This window comes from Vipera berus (genome assembly GCF_964194415.1).
Source record: "Vipera berus genome assembly, chromosome: 4".
NCBI lineage: Eukaryota > Metazoa > Chordata > Lepidosauria > Squamata > Viperidae > Vipera > Vipera berus.
The window spans coordinates 66,334,054-66,347,083 of NC_138206.1; the positions used below are offsets into that span (position 1 = coordinate 66,334,054).

The window sequence follows — 13,030 nt, forward strand, 5'->3', positions numbered from 1 at the left end:
TCTCTTGCAGATCCTATTCCCTTCCCCCTCAATAGTGTATGACAGGGGCCCTAAAATTTCAGTGACCACCCCTGGAAGCCATTTGTCCCCTGGTGCATAGTTCCTAGCCCAAATTAGATCCCCCACTTTAAATGTTCTATTAGGAATGTCCGGTTCAGCGCTTGCTGGAAGTCTGTCAGGGTGTAATCTGTCCAATTTGGTTGTTAGTCTTCTTCCCCACCTCATTTCAGCTGGACTTTTGCCCGTGGCAGTACATGGGGTCGTGTGTTGGGTCAGCAAGAACTCGGCCAGTCTTTGATGCCAGTCACCTCTGATGATCCTTTTTAAAGCGTCTTTTGTGGTCCTCACATTACGTTCTGCCAAGCCGTTGGAGGATGGGTGGAAGGGTGCTGATGTCTTGTGCTTAATCGAGTTGGCCTTGAGGAAATCCTGGAATTCAACAGAGGTGAATTGTGGCCCGTTATCAGACACGATTACATCCGGTAACCCGTGAGTGGCAAAGAGGCCCCTTAATACCTGTATTGTTCTACCAGAAGTCGTAGAACTGACTGGTACTACCTCTAGCCATCTAGAGAAGCTGTCAACAACCACCAGAAATGTTAACCCTTGGAATGGTCCAGCGAAATCAATATGAATCCTGGACCAAGGATTCCTCGCTAACTCCCACTTATGCGTACGAATGTGTTGTTGTTCTGGCCTAGAGCGTTGGCACAGATGGCAATTGGCAACGCATTCCTCAATGTTGTTGTCCAACCCAGGCCACCACAAGTGGCTCCTAGCCAACGCCTTCATGCGTACTATTCCTGGGTGGCCTTCATGTAATTCTAATAGAATGGCTGGCCTGTGAATTTCAGGAATAACCACACGGTTTCCCCACAGTAAACAACCCAAATGAACTGACAGTTCATCTTTCCTTCTGAAATATGGAATGTACTGGGCATCCGGATTGGCATTAGGCCACCCACTTAGAACCCAGGCCATTATTCTCTTTAAAGTAGGGTCAGTGTTTGTTGCCACAGCTATATCTTTAGCTGTTAAGGGCCAGTCTGGGATGTCCTGTAGGGACATGATTTGTCCCGCAGGGGCAGGGTCATCCTCAGTGATGTTCAAGGGCAGCCTGCTCAGGGCGTCAGCATGACCCATGTCTTTGCCCGGTCTGTATTGAAGGGAAAATGAATATGCTGAGAGGAAAATGGACCACCTCAGCATTCGGGGTGACATAATTTGGGGAGTCTGTTTATCTGTGGTAAACAGTCCCAACAGGGGTTTGTGGTCAGTCAGTATGGTAAAGTTCCTACCGTAAAGGTAGTCATGGAACTTCTTTACTCCTGCCACAATTGCCAATGCTTCCCTATCAATCTGCGCATAATTCCTCTCGGCCTTGGTTAGTGTCCGGGAGTAATATGCGATTGGTCTTTGTATCCCTTGGTTGTCTAAATGGCTGATCACGGCCCCCACACCATAAGGTGAAGCATCACACGCTAGGTAAATGGGTTTATTCTCTATAAAGTGGGTTACAGTTGATTGGCTGGAAAGAATGTCTTTTAACGTTTGAAAACTAACTCTATGTTTATTCTGCCACTGCCAAGGAGCCTTCTTATCTAAAAGTCTGTGGAGGGGTTCTGCAATGGCAGCCTTGTGAGGTACAAACGTATGGTAAAAATTTACCAACCCAAGGAAAGCTTGTAGTTCAGCCTTGTTTCTTGGCTCAGGAGCCCATTTAATTGCCTTAATTTTGTCAGGGGTAGGATGTATTCCATTCTTGTCTATCCTGAAGCCCAAAAAATCAGTGGACTTAACCCCAATGGAACACTTTTCCTTTTTTAATTTCAATCCAGCCCTCCTAAATCTGCCCAGTACCTGTTCCAGCCGCTCTACTAACATTTCTTCATCTTTTCCAGCTATCAGGACATCATCAAAGTAAGGGCATACACCAGGTATGCCCTTTAAGGTCCTCTCCATCACTTCTTGGAAGATGCCTGGAGCTGCTGCAATACCAAATTGCAGTCTGTGGACCCGGAACGCCCCCTTGTGGGTAACAATCGTTTGTGCTTCTGCAGCCTCTTCAGAGACAGTCAATTGTAAGTACGCATGCGCCAAGTCTAACTTGGCAAACATGGCGCCGTCCTGGATCGTCGCGAGGACCTGCTTCACCGTCGGGACCGGGTAAGCATGCTTTTTCATTCCAATGTTCAGGGTGGCCTTATAGTCAGCGCAGATTCTCACATCCCCATTAGGTTTGAGGGGTGTGACAATCGGCGTTTCCCACAGGCCGCCCTCAACAGGTTCTAGGACCCCTTGGCCTACTAGCCTGTCGAGCTCGGCCTCGATTTTTCCCTTTAGGGCGAAAGGCACCCTTCGGGCCTTAAGCCTGATAGGTTTCACTGAGGGGTCTAAGTTAAATTTAATCGGGGGCCCTTTATATTTACCCAAAGACCCATCGAATACGTCTGCAAATTCATTGCAGACTGATTCGAGGGTCTTATTTTTAATTACTGAATTTATTCCCCCTACCCAAATGCCCAGGGCTGGGAACCAGTTAAGGCCAATTAGGCTAGTCCTATGCCCCTCAGTAACTATTAAATCTAAGACCCCTTTAAAACCTTTAAATTTTACTCTAAGGCTAACCTTTCCTTTTATTTTTATGGGGCTTTTTTGAAAGTCTGTTAACTGAATTTTTGTGGAACTAAGTGGAATTTTTCTTCCACTTAATTGTTCAATCCTCTCCAGGGTTTCACTGGAGATTATTGACACTGAAGCCCCTGAATCTATTTCCATTCTGCAAGGAACCCCTTGCAGATGGACTATGATTTTTAATTTTCCTTCTGGAAAATTGCTGTTTTTCCCTTTTTCCCGGCGGTAGACACGCGCCACCTCCCCTAGATTTGGAATTTTAACCCGGGGATTAGGGGTCTCTTTGCCACTAAAGTAAGGGGTTACCCTACCTTCGGGCCACACATCGACTTCGTGCAGGCGGTTGTCCCGAGCGCGGCTCCTACAGATGGCCTGGATGTGGCCCGTCTTCCCGCACGCCCTGCACTTTGCATTTCGGAATCGGCAAGATGCTCGGGTATGGTTGCCTCCGCAGCTGCCGCACCGGTTTTGGCTGTCGTTGTCTCTCGGTCTGGTTGCGGTGTCCCTCCATGGTCGTTGTGCCGCGGTCGCCTGTCTTTGCGGAGTTGCGGGTTGTTGTCGACGGTTAGGATCAGGCCCCTCACTTCTGGGCGATCTTGGCGCCAATTTTCCGAATCGCCTCGAGACTTCGGCGATGTCGTCTTCCCACTGCTGGTCCACCTCCCCGCAGTCCACATAGCCCTCTTGGTTGATCTCGGACGCCGCTGCCATGCTACTGCGGGGGGGTCGCGATACCCGGTAGACTCGTACGTTAGGAGTTCGTCTATCACCTCCTGCAGATCGCCGGTGGGTTTGGCGATTATCCTGTTTTGAAGCTGCTCGTCACGCAAGCCCAGTACAACTCGGTCCCGAATTCTTATCTCTAAGTTATCGTATTTACACCGTACTGCGGCTTCCCTGACGGCAGCGACAAATTTTTGAATGGATTCCCCCGGTCTCTGGTTCCTTTTCTCAAAGATGCGGCGCCAAAAGAGCTCAGACCTCCTGGGGGTGAAGTGGACCTTTAGTTTGGCTAAAAGGTCGGCATAAGGCACGCTAGAGACTGGTTGCGGTTGACACAGTCCGACAGCGATTCTGTAGACCGGTGTGCCGCAAATTGTCAATAATGCTGCCGCCTTTTTCCGGTCATCGGTGATTCCGTTCACTAGCAGGAACCCTTCCACTTGACCGATGTATTCTTCCCAATCCTCGGGGAAGTTTGGGTCGAATTCCTTCAAGGACCCTATTTGCGCCATTCGGAGAATTTTTTATTTCACCGCGGCCGCCGGTTGACTGTGACTCGTTTTCGAATTTGCCGCCTTTGCGCAACAATTCGCCGATTCTCTGGTCTTCTGTCTATCCCACCTTCGTCGCCAATTGTTTTGTTCTGATAGACGAGGACTCAGAGTGGTTTTTGCAATGAACGAGTTTATTGAATACACAACTGTCAACTGACAACTGTCAAGTGTTGCAACCTTTTATAGTGGAACTATTTGAACTGTAACCAATCAGAGGTGTTTATTCTCCCGCTTCTTGCTAACTGCAGCCAATGATTGCACCGGAATCTCCCGCTCAAACCTAGCTCTGGTGCAGTCTGCAAAATCCCTTGCTTGCAACTATTTACATACACAACAATACCTTTCCAAATTCTATAATATACATCCATTCTAATAGCCAACTTTCCTTTAAAAGTTAAATATAAGATGAATTTCTATCTATATCATTACAACTAATATATGCTATGTGTCATCTTAACCGTACATCAATTATTAAAATACTATCTTTTGTTATATCATTCCAGATTCTATAATATAGTTCAGAGTTATATTCTAGAAGCTTAATTTTGTTTTTCCTTAAAGATCTAAAACCTAAATATAAAATCAGATTATATTTTTAGAGATTCCCCTTAATCCATTAAAAGAAATTTTTTAAGCTCTATCCTTACAAATCCCAAAAAAGAGACAAGTCTAATTTTTTAAATCTAACTCTCACCTTCTTTTTGTGCCAATCAGGCTTCCATATTGGTGCCTTTAAATTCTCAAATGTATCTCCCTTTTTTCCTACACCCCTTATTTGGATCCAGGGAGACCATCCAAATATCAGTTTTGCAAAGAAAGTGTCCCCTTTGTAATCATTGAAGTGTTGGTTTAACAACTCAGGTTTTTGATGTTTGATGTAATATAGTTGTCATTAGTTCGGTCTGGTCTTCTTCCAATTCCATCTGGCTTAGGTAGATAGTAGTAGCTGGTGTTATGGTTATCATCTGATTAGCTGAATCCTCAATGTACTGTATTTGAAGGCCTTTAATATCTTCGCTCTTAACGTTGCTTTCTTCGGGTGCTATTATTTTTTGAGTTGCAGGTTTTGTAGTTGAAGTTCAAGTTTGGACTTCAAGGTTCTCTGTAAGTTGCATTTGTTGTTCTTTGAAGTCTCCTATTTTAATGTTACTTTCCACTTCTTCTGTTTGTTTTTGAATTGTCAGTTCATCATTTAAGGTCAAAGTTTGATTTGGTGGCTTTAAGTTGTCAGATTTATCTTGCAGTTTGGCTTTAATTTGCTCAGTTATTGCCAAGATTGTGTCCAGTATCAGTTTGTAATTAAGTGGTGGGATATATTCATCCATTTTGTTGATGTTTACAGCTAAGTCTTCCATGGAGGCTATTTTAATACGAGTCAATGATATCCACCTTCAATATTCCTAAGAGTTGTTTTCAGTGCCAGGTGATCCCACTCTTATCTTTGAAATAATGTCAAGGACAGCTCTGTTGATCAGTCAGCTCTCACAATAGGAAAAAGGTTTACTTGCTATACCATGTTTTGCCACAAGATGTCATCAATAGCATATAGAATAAGATGTAAAGTTTTTATTCCAAATTAATATAAAGCTTTTGTACAATTAGTCCATTCTTTTTTCCTTAATTCACAGCTTAAACAGAAAATAGGGTAGTAGATCCCCACAAAAATAGAAGCTTTTTAATAAGTAGAAATAAGATTGCTTGATTTTTTTGCTTAGTCACTTGATTTCTTTTAAGGCTTTAAGGCTTTAAAAGTTTGTTCCCCAAGTATACAATCACTGTTCTTTCAAAGGAGGGGGAGGAAATTTTTGGAAAAGTCCCACAGGAAGATGGTTAGGGGAATAAGAAAGATAAAGTCTCACCCAGGTCCTCCAGATTGCTTCTTAGTGCTAGGTAGTGCTTTGGGCTTTTGGCAGGGAGCGGCTTAATGATTGGCCATCTTAATGGCCAATCTCTTCTTCTTTGGGCCAAAGGAGCTGCTCCGGATTCAAGCGGAGGGCTGTCACCCTTCCACAATCACAAGGAGGGCCTCCTCGCGGTGGTCGCCCCTCCAGGATTTTCGACCCTTTTCATGATCCTCCAAGGAAGAGAGATCGGACGGCAGGGAGCGGACTCTTCCTGCACGTCCGGAAGCACCACATGCGCAAACCAGTACTTCTTGACCGTACAATTATTTTCTGTTATATGGTAGAGTTCTATTTTTTTCTCATCTCTTTAATTTCTATTCTTCACAAAAAATGGGGGTATATAGCCATTTTTTATGACAGACAAAAATGATTTTGACCTTTAATGAGACTCCCCCCATTGTAGAAAATCGCCTTCTTGTTACAAATTCTCTATAGATTTCTCAAGGAGGTATATGCCTTGTTTTGCTTTTAAGGCAGTTTGTTTAATTTAAATGAATTATTCTTTCAGTAAAATTGGTTCCAGTGTATTTTAAAAGAGTCATAAAAAGTCATATTGTGAGTAGAAGAATGTAAATTTGCAGAGAAGGAATTTAATGACCTAAAGTATACTTTTTTTCTTTGCTTTTATTTTCCTTGATATATGAATTAATCAAGCCCAAATTTAAATTTCTGCAGTTGTCTCTGCTTGCCCTGAGATTTGACATGGTTGGCATGCTCCAGATTTCATATATTAGGGGACCCAGAGGCAGTGGTGGGATTCAGCCAGTTTGCACCACTTCAGCAGAGCCAGTAGCTAATTTTTTGTTGCCCAGGCCCAGAATGGACTTCCAGAAGCAGCATCCACACAGAGAACTGGTAATTCACATATTTGAATCCCACCACTGCCCAGGGGACATTAATTTTCTATCATGATATCTGCCTCCTGAACAAGCAAGCCTCTGAAGATTCAAACAGCCATGATCCTTCTTATAGTGAACCTTAAAGACTTGGATATTTCCAGAGGCCCTGGGCTTAGTACTGTAAGATGTATGCCAGCTATATGATGGGTTTTATGTTTTGATAATATAAATTGGTTTCCCCCTGTTATACCACATTGAATTCTTTTTGAGTTTTTTATTGTTGTTCCTTGCCATTTTCTATTATCTTTGAACCAAGAAACTATCACTAATTGTGAATCAAAATAGGTTTCCTAAACTTCCCCAGCAATATAGAAGAAAGCAATATGATCTATTTTAGATTAAAAGATTCACAATCCTTTCCCATTGGCTTCACTGACTTCAAGGGGACTGAAGTCCAAAATATTTTTTTTAAATACCAAGCTATTTAATCTATTATTTTCTACTACACATGGCTAAAACTTTTATTAACTTTTTGTATAGTATTCATTCATTCTATAATTCCCTGTCTTATACGTTAGAGATAACATTAAGAACTCCTGATTTGATCTACGTGAGGTTAAGAATAATAAAATGTTTTGACATGTTACTCAGGCATTAATTGCTATTTGGATTTAGTTCAAATGCAAAAATGATTAATTGGTTCATAATCAAAACCACATATCTATCTATTATTATATGGATCTAAAGTATAGGCAAAGATTTCCACTTTCCAGTTGTATCTGACTCTAGAGGGTGGTGCTCATTTCCATTTTTTAGCTGAGGGAGCCAGCAATGTCCAAAGACATTTCTATGGTCATGTATCGAGCATGACTATACACCGAGGCTCACAGAATGCTGTTACCTTCCTACCAAAGAGGTACCTATTTATCTATTCCCATTTGCCTACTTTCAAACTGCAAGGTGGACAGGAACTGGGGCAATTAACAGGAGCTTGCCTCATCACAGGACACTCAGGTCTCAAATCCAGGCTGTCAGCCTTTCAGGTGACAAACTCAGTGACTTTAACTGCTGAATCTTCTCGCCGCCCGCCCCCCCCCCCATATGGATCTAGTGATAGTAATCAAAAATTTGTGCCATGGGGAAAAATGGCAGGCTTTTGGCTTTATTTTAGGGATTGTCTTGGTCAAGATTGCAGCCGGTATTTTTCTCATATTGCCTAAAATTAGATTTCTATCAAAAGACACCTCCCCAAAAAATATCCATTGGGTTAAGGTTATACAATAGTTAATTATATTTGAAGAAGAAATTTTGACATTAATAAAAGTGAAACACAGGCTCAATATCATAAAGTCCTCCAAATAAATACAAAAAAGACATAAACCTGGAAAAAAAACAGCATTCGTAGAAATATTCCTACAAGAGAAAATGCAGTTTTGGGTTAAAAAAAAAAGGCCACATCTCCTGCAACTTCCATAAATAATTCACTGTCAGCTTGTAAACAATAGAGATGTGCAGTATGAATGCCAAAGAGGGCCTTTATATGTCATAAAGCCACTCAAAAGTGCACTTGCTGCAGCAAGGCTGACTGTGAGCTTTGATGTGCAGGAAAAGAAACTGCTAAGCTGAGGTCATCACTTAGTAGAAAACAATTTCCCTCATACGGAGAAGCAGACTCACTGCTGTGCTTCTGAGACAGAAAGAATGGGTTTAAGAAACAAGACTGCATAATATGGGCTTTGAAAGGGGAAAAGAAATCTTGTGCACACCTTGAGAATGACCTGAAGTGGACACAAAATAAATGACTTAGCTTGGAATAGCCAGAGGAAATTGACATGCCTCAGGGTCAAGGTTCAGAATTGGGGCTATATATACTTTTAATAAGCAACTGATAAAATGCTTCCCTTTTCTTTAACTGAACCATTACCACAGAATCTTGATGCTCCCTTCATGAACTGTTATGGATGAAGTGGATTTGGAGATATAGATACAGAGACAGAGACACTTAGGATACTGCAACCAAACTGCTAATCTCCCATGGTGGTCCCAGCTATTTCTTAAGCCAAATTCAAAGAATCTAGTCTAGATTGCAGTAGATTGCCAATGAGGCTGGGCAGTGGGCTGGTGCTCAGTTTTGACCAGTGTTTCTCAACCTTGGCAGGTTTAAGAGAGGTGGACTTCAACTCCCAGAATTCCTCAGCCTGCATGCTGAAGTCTACTACTCTTAAACTTGCCATGTTTGAGAAACATTGGTTTAGACACAGTGACAACACTATTATAGTCACTGATTGGTCGTTGCCTTTTTTCCTGCTTTTTCCATCTATGCACAGCAGGCAAGTCACCTAGCTTCTGTGGGGACAAGCCTATGTGTGTCTGTCTTTTTTTCTTGGGGGAATTGTTTTCTTCTCATTACCTCTGTGCCTTTACTTTTCCAGATGTTTACACACTTCACCTCCATCCTTTTCTATGTATCTCTTTGATTCTAACTCAGATCTTTTTTCCTTTTGTACTACTATCATTCTGAAAATGCAATAATCAAAGCAATAGTGAATACATTATTCTTTCATTGCTGTGTTCCTCTGAAAGTCCATGGAAACCTTGGAGCAAAGAGGAACATTGTTCAGTTTCATCCCAACACACTAGCACCATTCCAACGTGCAACTGAAATGTGTAAAGGGAATGAAAGCTTTGCGGTACTGGGGGTAGGAGAGGTAAAGCAAGGGGGTCATGTTTTGCCAGTCTGGCTCAAATTAAAAGAAGTCTACTGGCAGATATAAAAGTTCCAAGGTTGAGGATACTGGCAGTGATTATATTTTCATAAAAAAAGTAAAGTCAAACCTGAAAAAGGGGTACATCTGAAGGAGGTTTATGAATGAAAAAATAATTGTATAAGTTTACAACTTTACAAAGGAAAATTCAAGAGCAAAGCCAAGAAAAACTTTACAATCAAATCAGTAGTGGGATTCAGCCCATTTGCACCACTTTGGCAGAACCGGTAGCTAATTTTTTATTGCCGAGGTCCAGAATGGACTTCCAGAAGTGGCATCCACACAGACAACCAGTTGTTGACATATTTGAATCCCACCACCGAATCAAATCAAACATCATTGTAAATTTATTTTTTAAATGGAAATTCAATTTCTATATTCTTCATGTAAGTGTAGAAGATGCATTAAGTGGTATCATTTGTAAAAGTAAAATGACTAACATAAATACAAAAGTGAGTTTTTGAAAAATAAATAAATCTAAAGGACAGATTTATGAAATAAAGGGCTGTCCTTTATAATAAAGAACATATGGTCACTCTGTCAAGGGTAAAACTTGTTTAAATGAAACAGGAAACACAACAAAAGTGTCAGTTTAGGATCCAGAGGTTTATTTAAATTTGACACACAAATTCAGTACTTACATTTCAACAACTCATTGCAATGAGGCCAAATGCACAGGCAGTCATTAAGCATGATGGCTTAGTGGCCAAATAGCACCGCTCTTATCTCTGAGGCAGACTTTATACCTTAGCACTGTGCCCACTTCTGACTTCTGGAACCACCCAACAGTCTCTTTCCTTATTAAAACCATCAACACATGACTTTCTAGAACAGGGGTGTCAAACTGCCGGCCCATGGGCTGGACGCATCACCAGGAAACCACGCCCACCCCATTGCTGGTAATGGGGAAAAGGCTCCGATATGTCGCATGATGTCACGTGACATCGCGGGTTTGACATGTCTGTTCTAGAAACTTTGCTAGTTCCCTTTTCCTGAAACTGACCACTGGGTTAGTTCTGTTTTCTTATTCTGTTGCCCAGGTTACTAGGCCAGTTTCCTGCTCTTCCCTGTCCTTGTTCTAACCATTATTTTCCTCACTACCTTCCTACGTGTATCATTGCAAAACCTTTACCCGTGAACAAGGTTCAGTTCCTTAATTCTCATACTTTCTTGCTCCTTGTTCTGCTTATATTAAGAAATGTGTGCCAACCACAATCTTTCACCATCTACTGCTAAGGTCACAGTCCTTTCTTTTGCTAAGTATTTCTCAGCAGACACTGCCCTTTATTTTAACTGACTATCAAAGAAATATATTTGATTTAGACAGAATGAATTATTAAGATATTTTTTTCCTTTCACAACTCTAAGGATAGTCCAATGATTTAATGTGCCACCATTGTATCATCCATAAGATTATTTTTTTAAAAAACATCAGCTGCAAAGAACAAGTTTCAGCCACCAGTCATTGGATTTTTGCCGGACTGGAACTGCAATTGCTTCTAGAGAGGAACAATGTAGTGGAGACCATCCATACTGAAAGGTTTAAGGTGGCTCAGATCAGAAAACAGAACTTTTGAATTGAAGATGGAAAACATTGTGTGGGAACATTGTAATGGCTGGGAGTAAGAGAAGGACAACATTGTTTATTTCTGCACTCAAGTGGTGGTGATTGCCCCATACTGGTAAAGAGCTGAGCACAAAGTATAGATTTTCACAGATAATGATGGCATGAATATTAATATTACATGTACAGTATATATAATATATTTGAGTATAGTATACTATATATAGTATAGGTTCCAATCATGGTCACACTTAAAAAAATGGGAGGGAGGGAGGGAGGGAGGGAGGGAGGAAGGAAGGAAGGAAGGAAGGAAGGAAGGAAGGAAGGAAGGAAGGAAGGAAGGAAGGAAGGAAGGAAGGAAGGAAGGAAGGAAGGAAGATTTATGATGCTTCCTGCCAGCTTCCCATGAGGAAAGTCAGTGGGGAAGCCAGCAGGAAGGTGGAAGTCACTCCTGCTTCCATTGCTTTTTATTTCCCATGGTCATTTTGTTTCTCTATTTAGGTAGGAAAATATCTTTGAAACAATAACCCAATGCAAGGATTGTCTAGTTCAGTCATGTCAAACTCACGACATCACGTACCGTGCAACGTATCAGAATGGTTTTGCCATTGCCGGCAATGGGGTGTGTGTGGCTTCTGGATGATGCATCCGGCCCATGGGCTGGCTGTTTGACACCCCTGGTCTAGTTAAAGAATTAAAAGAGAAAAAAACAATAAAGGAAGTTACTTATTTTCCAGGTACTTTAAAGTTTGGCTTTGCCAAATGTTATCAGTCAGGGTTCTAGGTTGTTTTACTGAAGCTAGAAGGACAAATTAACATTGTAAAGCTCCATTTTTAATTTTATGCATCCATTTCAATAATAAAATCATACAATTATGGTTAACTCAATTTTATAAAATTTTAATTATTTGTGTGTGTTTTTCAAGTTCGGAAATATTCTGTAATTCAAGGTACATAATTCTGAATTGATTATATATTTTGGTACAAAATAGAAATCTTTTCTGTTATAAGATGATCCCATTTTTATTTTTTTATTTAAGGTGGGTTACAACTGGATTCATTTCTATTGCAAAATTATCCTTATTAATGCATACAAACAATTAGGATTGTACTGATATTTTATTTGCTTATAAGAGAGACAAGAGACCCTTATAATTTTGTTTACAGTGAACTCTCAATTGACTAAAAAATAAACTTGTTTTTCTTCCACTATTTTCACTAGAGACTTTAGTTTTAGCTCATTAGGAATAAAAATGAATTAGCTAAGCTTTGAAACATACCATTGAACATATGTGCAAATAATATTATTCTTTCTGAATGTACTATACAAATAAAAGGATCATTGAAATAAATGTCAGATTTCTAAGTTTCTGCATGGTATAAATTTGATAAGAATTCTTTTGGTGATTATTGTTACCTTTTCATTAGAACCTCCCCATAGAATCTTGACTTTATTACATTCTCACAAAAATTTTAAAAAAATTATTTTTTATTATATTTTATTATATCTCTTCCAACATGTCATAGAACAGGTATTTGCTATTCAAATTATTTTACAATGCCTGCATTGTAAGATTTTAAGATATGGTTCCTGCAGTGAGGCATATAAGAATCGCCAGATCTTCCCAAGGCTTTCCATACTATGTCATCCAATTGTTTCTCTAAATCTGGCTCCCAAACTTGTTTCACATCTGGTGGATTATCTATTGTTCTAGTTAATACCAATAGATATAAGTAAATCATGGGGGGGGGAATTAGATTGTGTAAAATAATTAACAATCAATTTTTCAAAATCTGGGCCATTAATAAGTTCCTTTATTCTCTTCATTCATAAAAACGGGTTTACCTGAAACCAAAGTAGTCACAATAATCTATTGCCTAGTTTTTTTCTACCTATTTCTTGCTACACATTACCAAATTTTACAAAATTTTTATAATCTCTTTTGCTATAATTTGTGTGCTTATTCTACCCTAATTCTAAACCCTAGAAATCATAAATTATAAAAAATAATAAAGGCAGGATGTAAATAAATATATAAAATTTATT

At 40.3% G+C, this 13,030-nt stretch overlaps 1 long non-coding RNA gene across 1 annotated transcript in view; it reads right to left on the reverse strand.

Annotated features, from left to right (window-relative positions):
• The window catches only part of LOC308667991, a 116,144-nt gene extending 105,957 nt beyond the window's left edge, over nt 1-10,187 (reverse strand). The window contains exon 1 of the long non-coding RNA XR_014026440.1: nt 10,061-10,187. This is a non-coding gene — a long non-coding RNA (uncharacterized lncRNA). The remainder of the gene's footprint in view (nt 1-10,060) is intronic.
• Between the last annotated feature and the right edge of the window lie 2,843 nt (nt 10,188-13,030).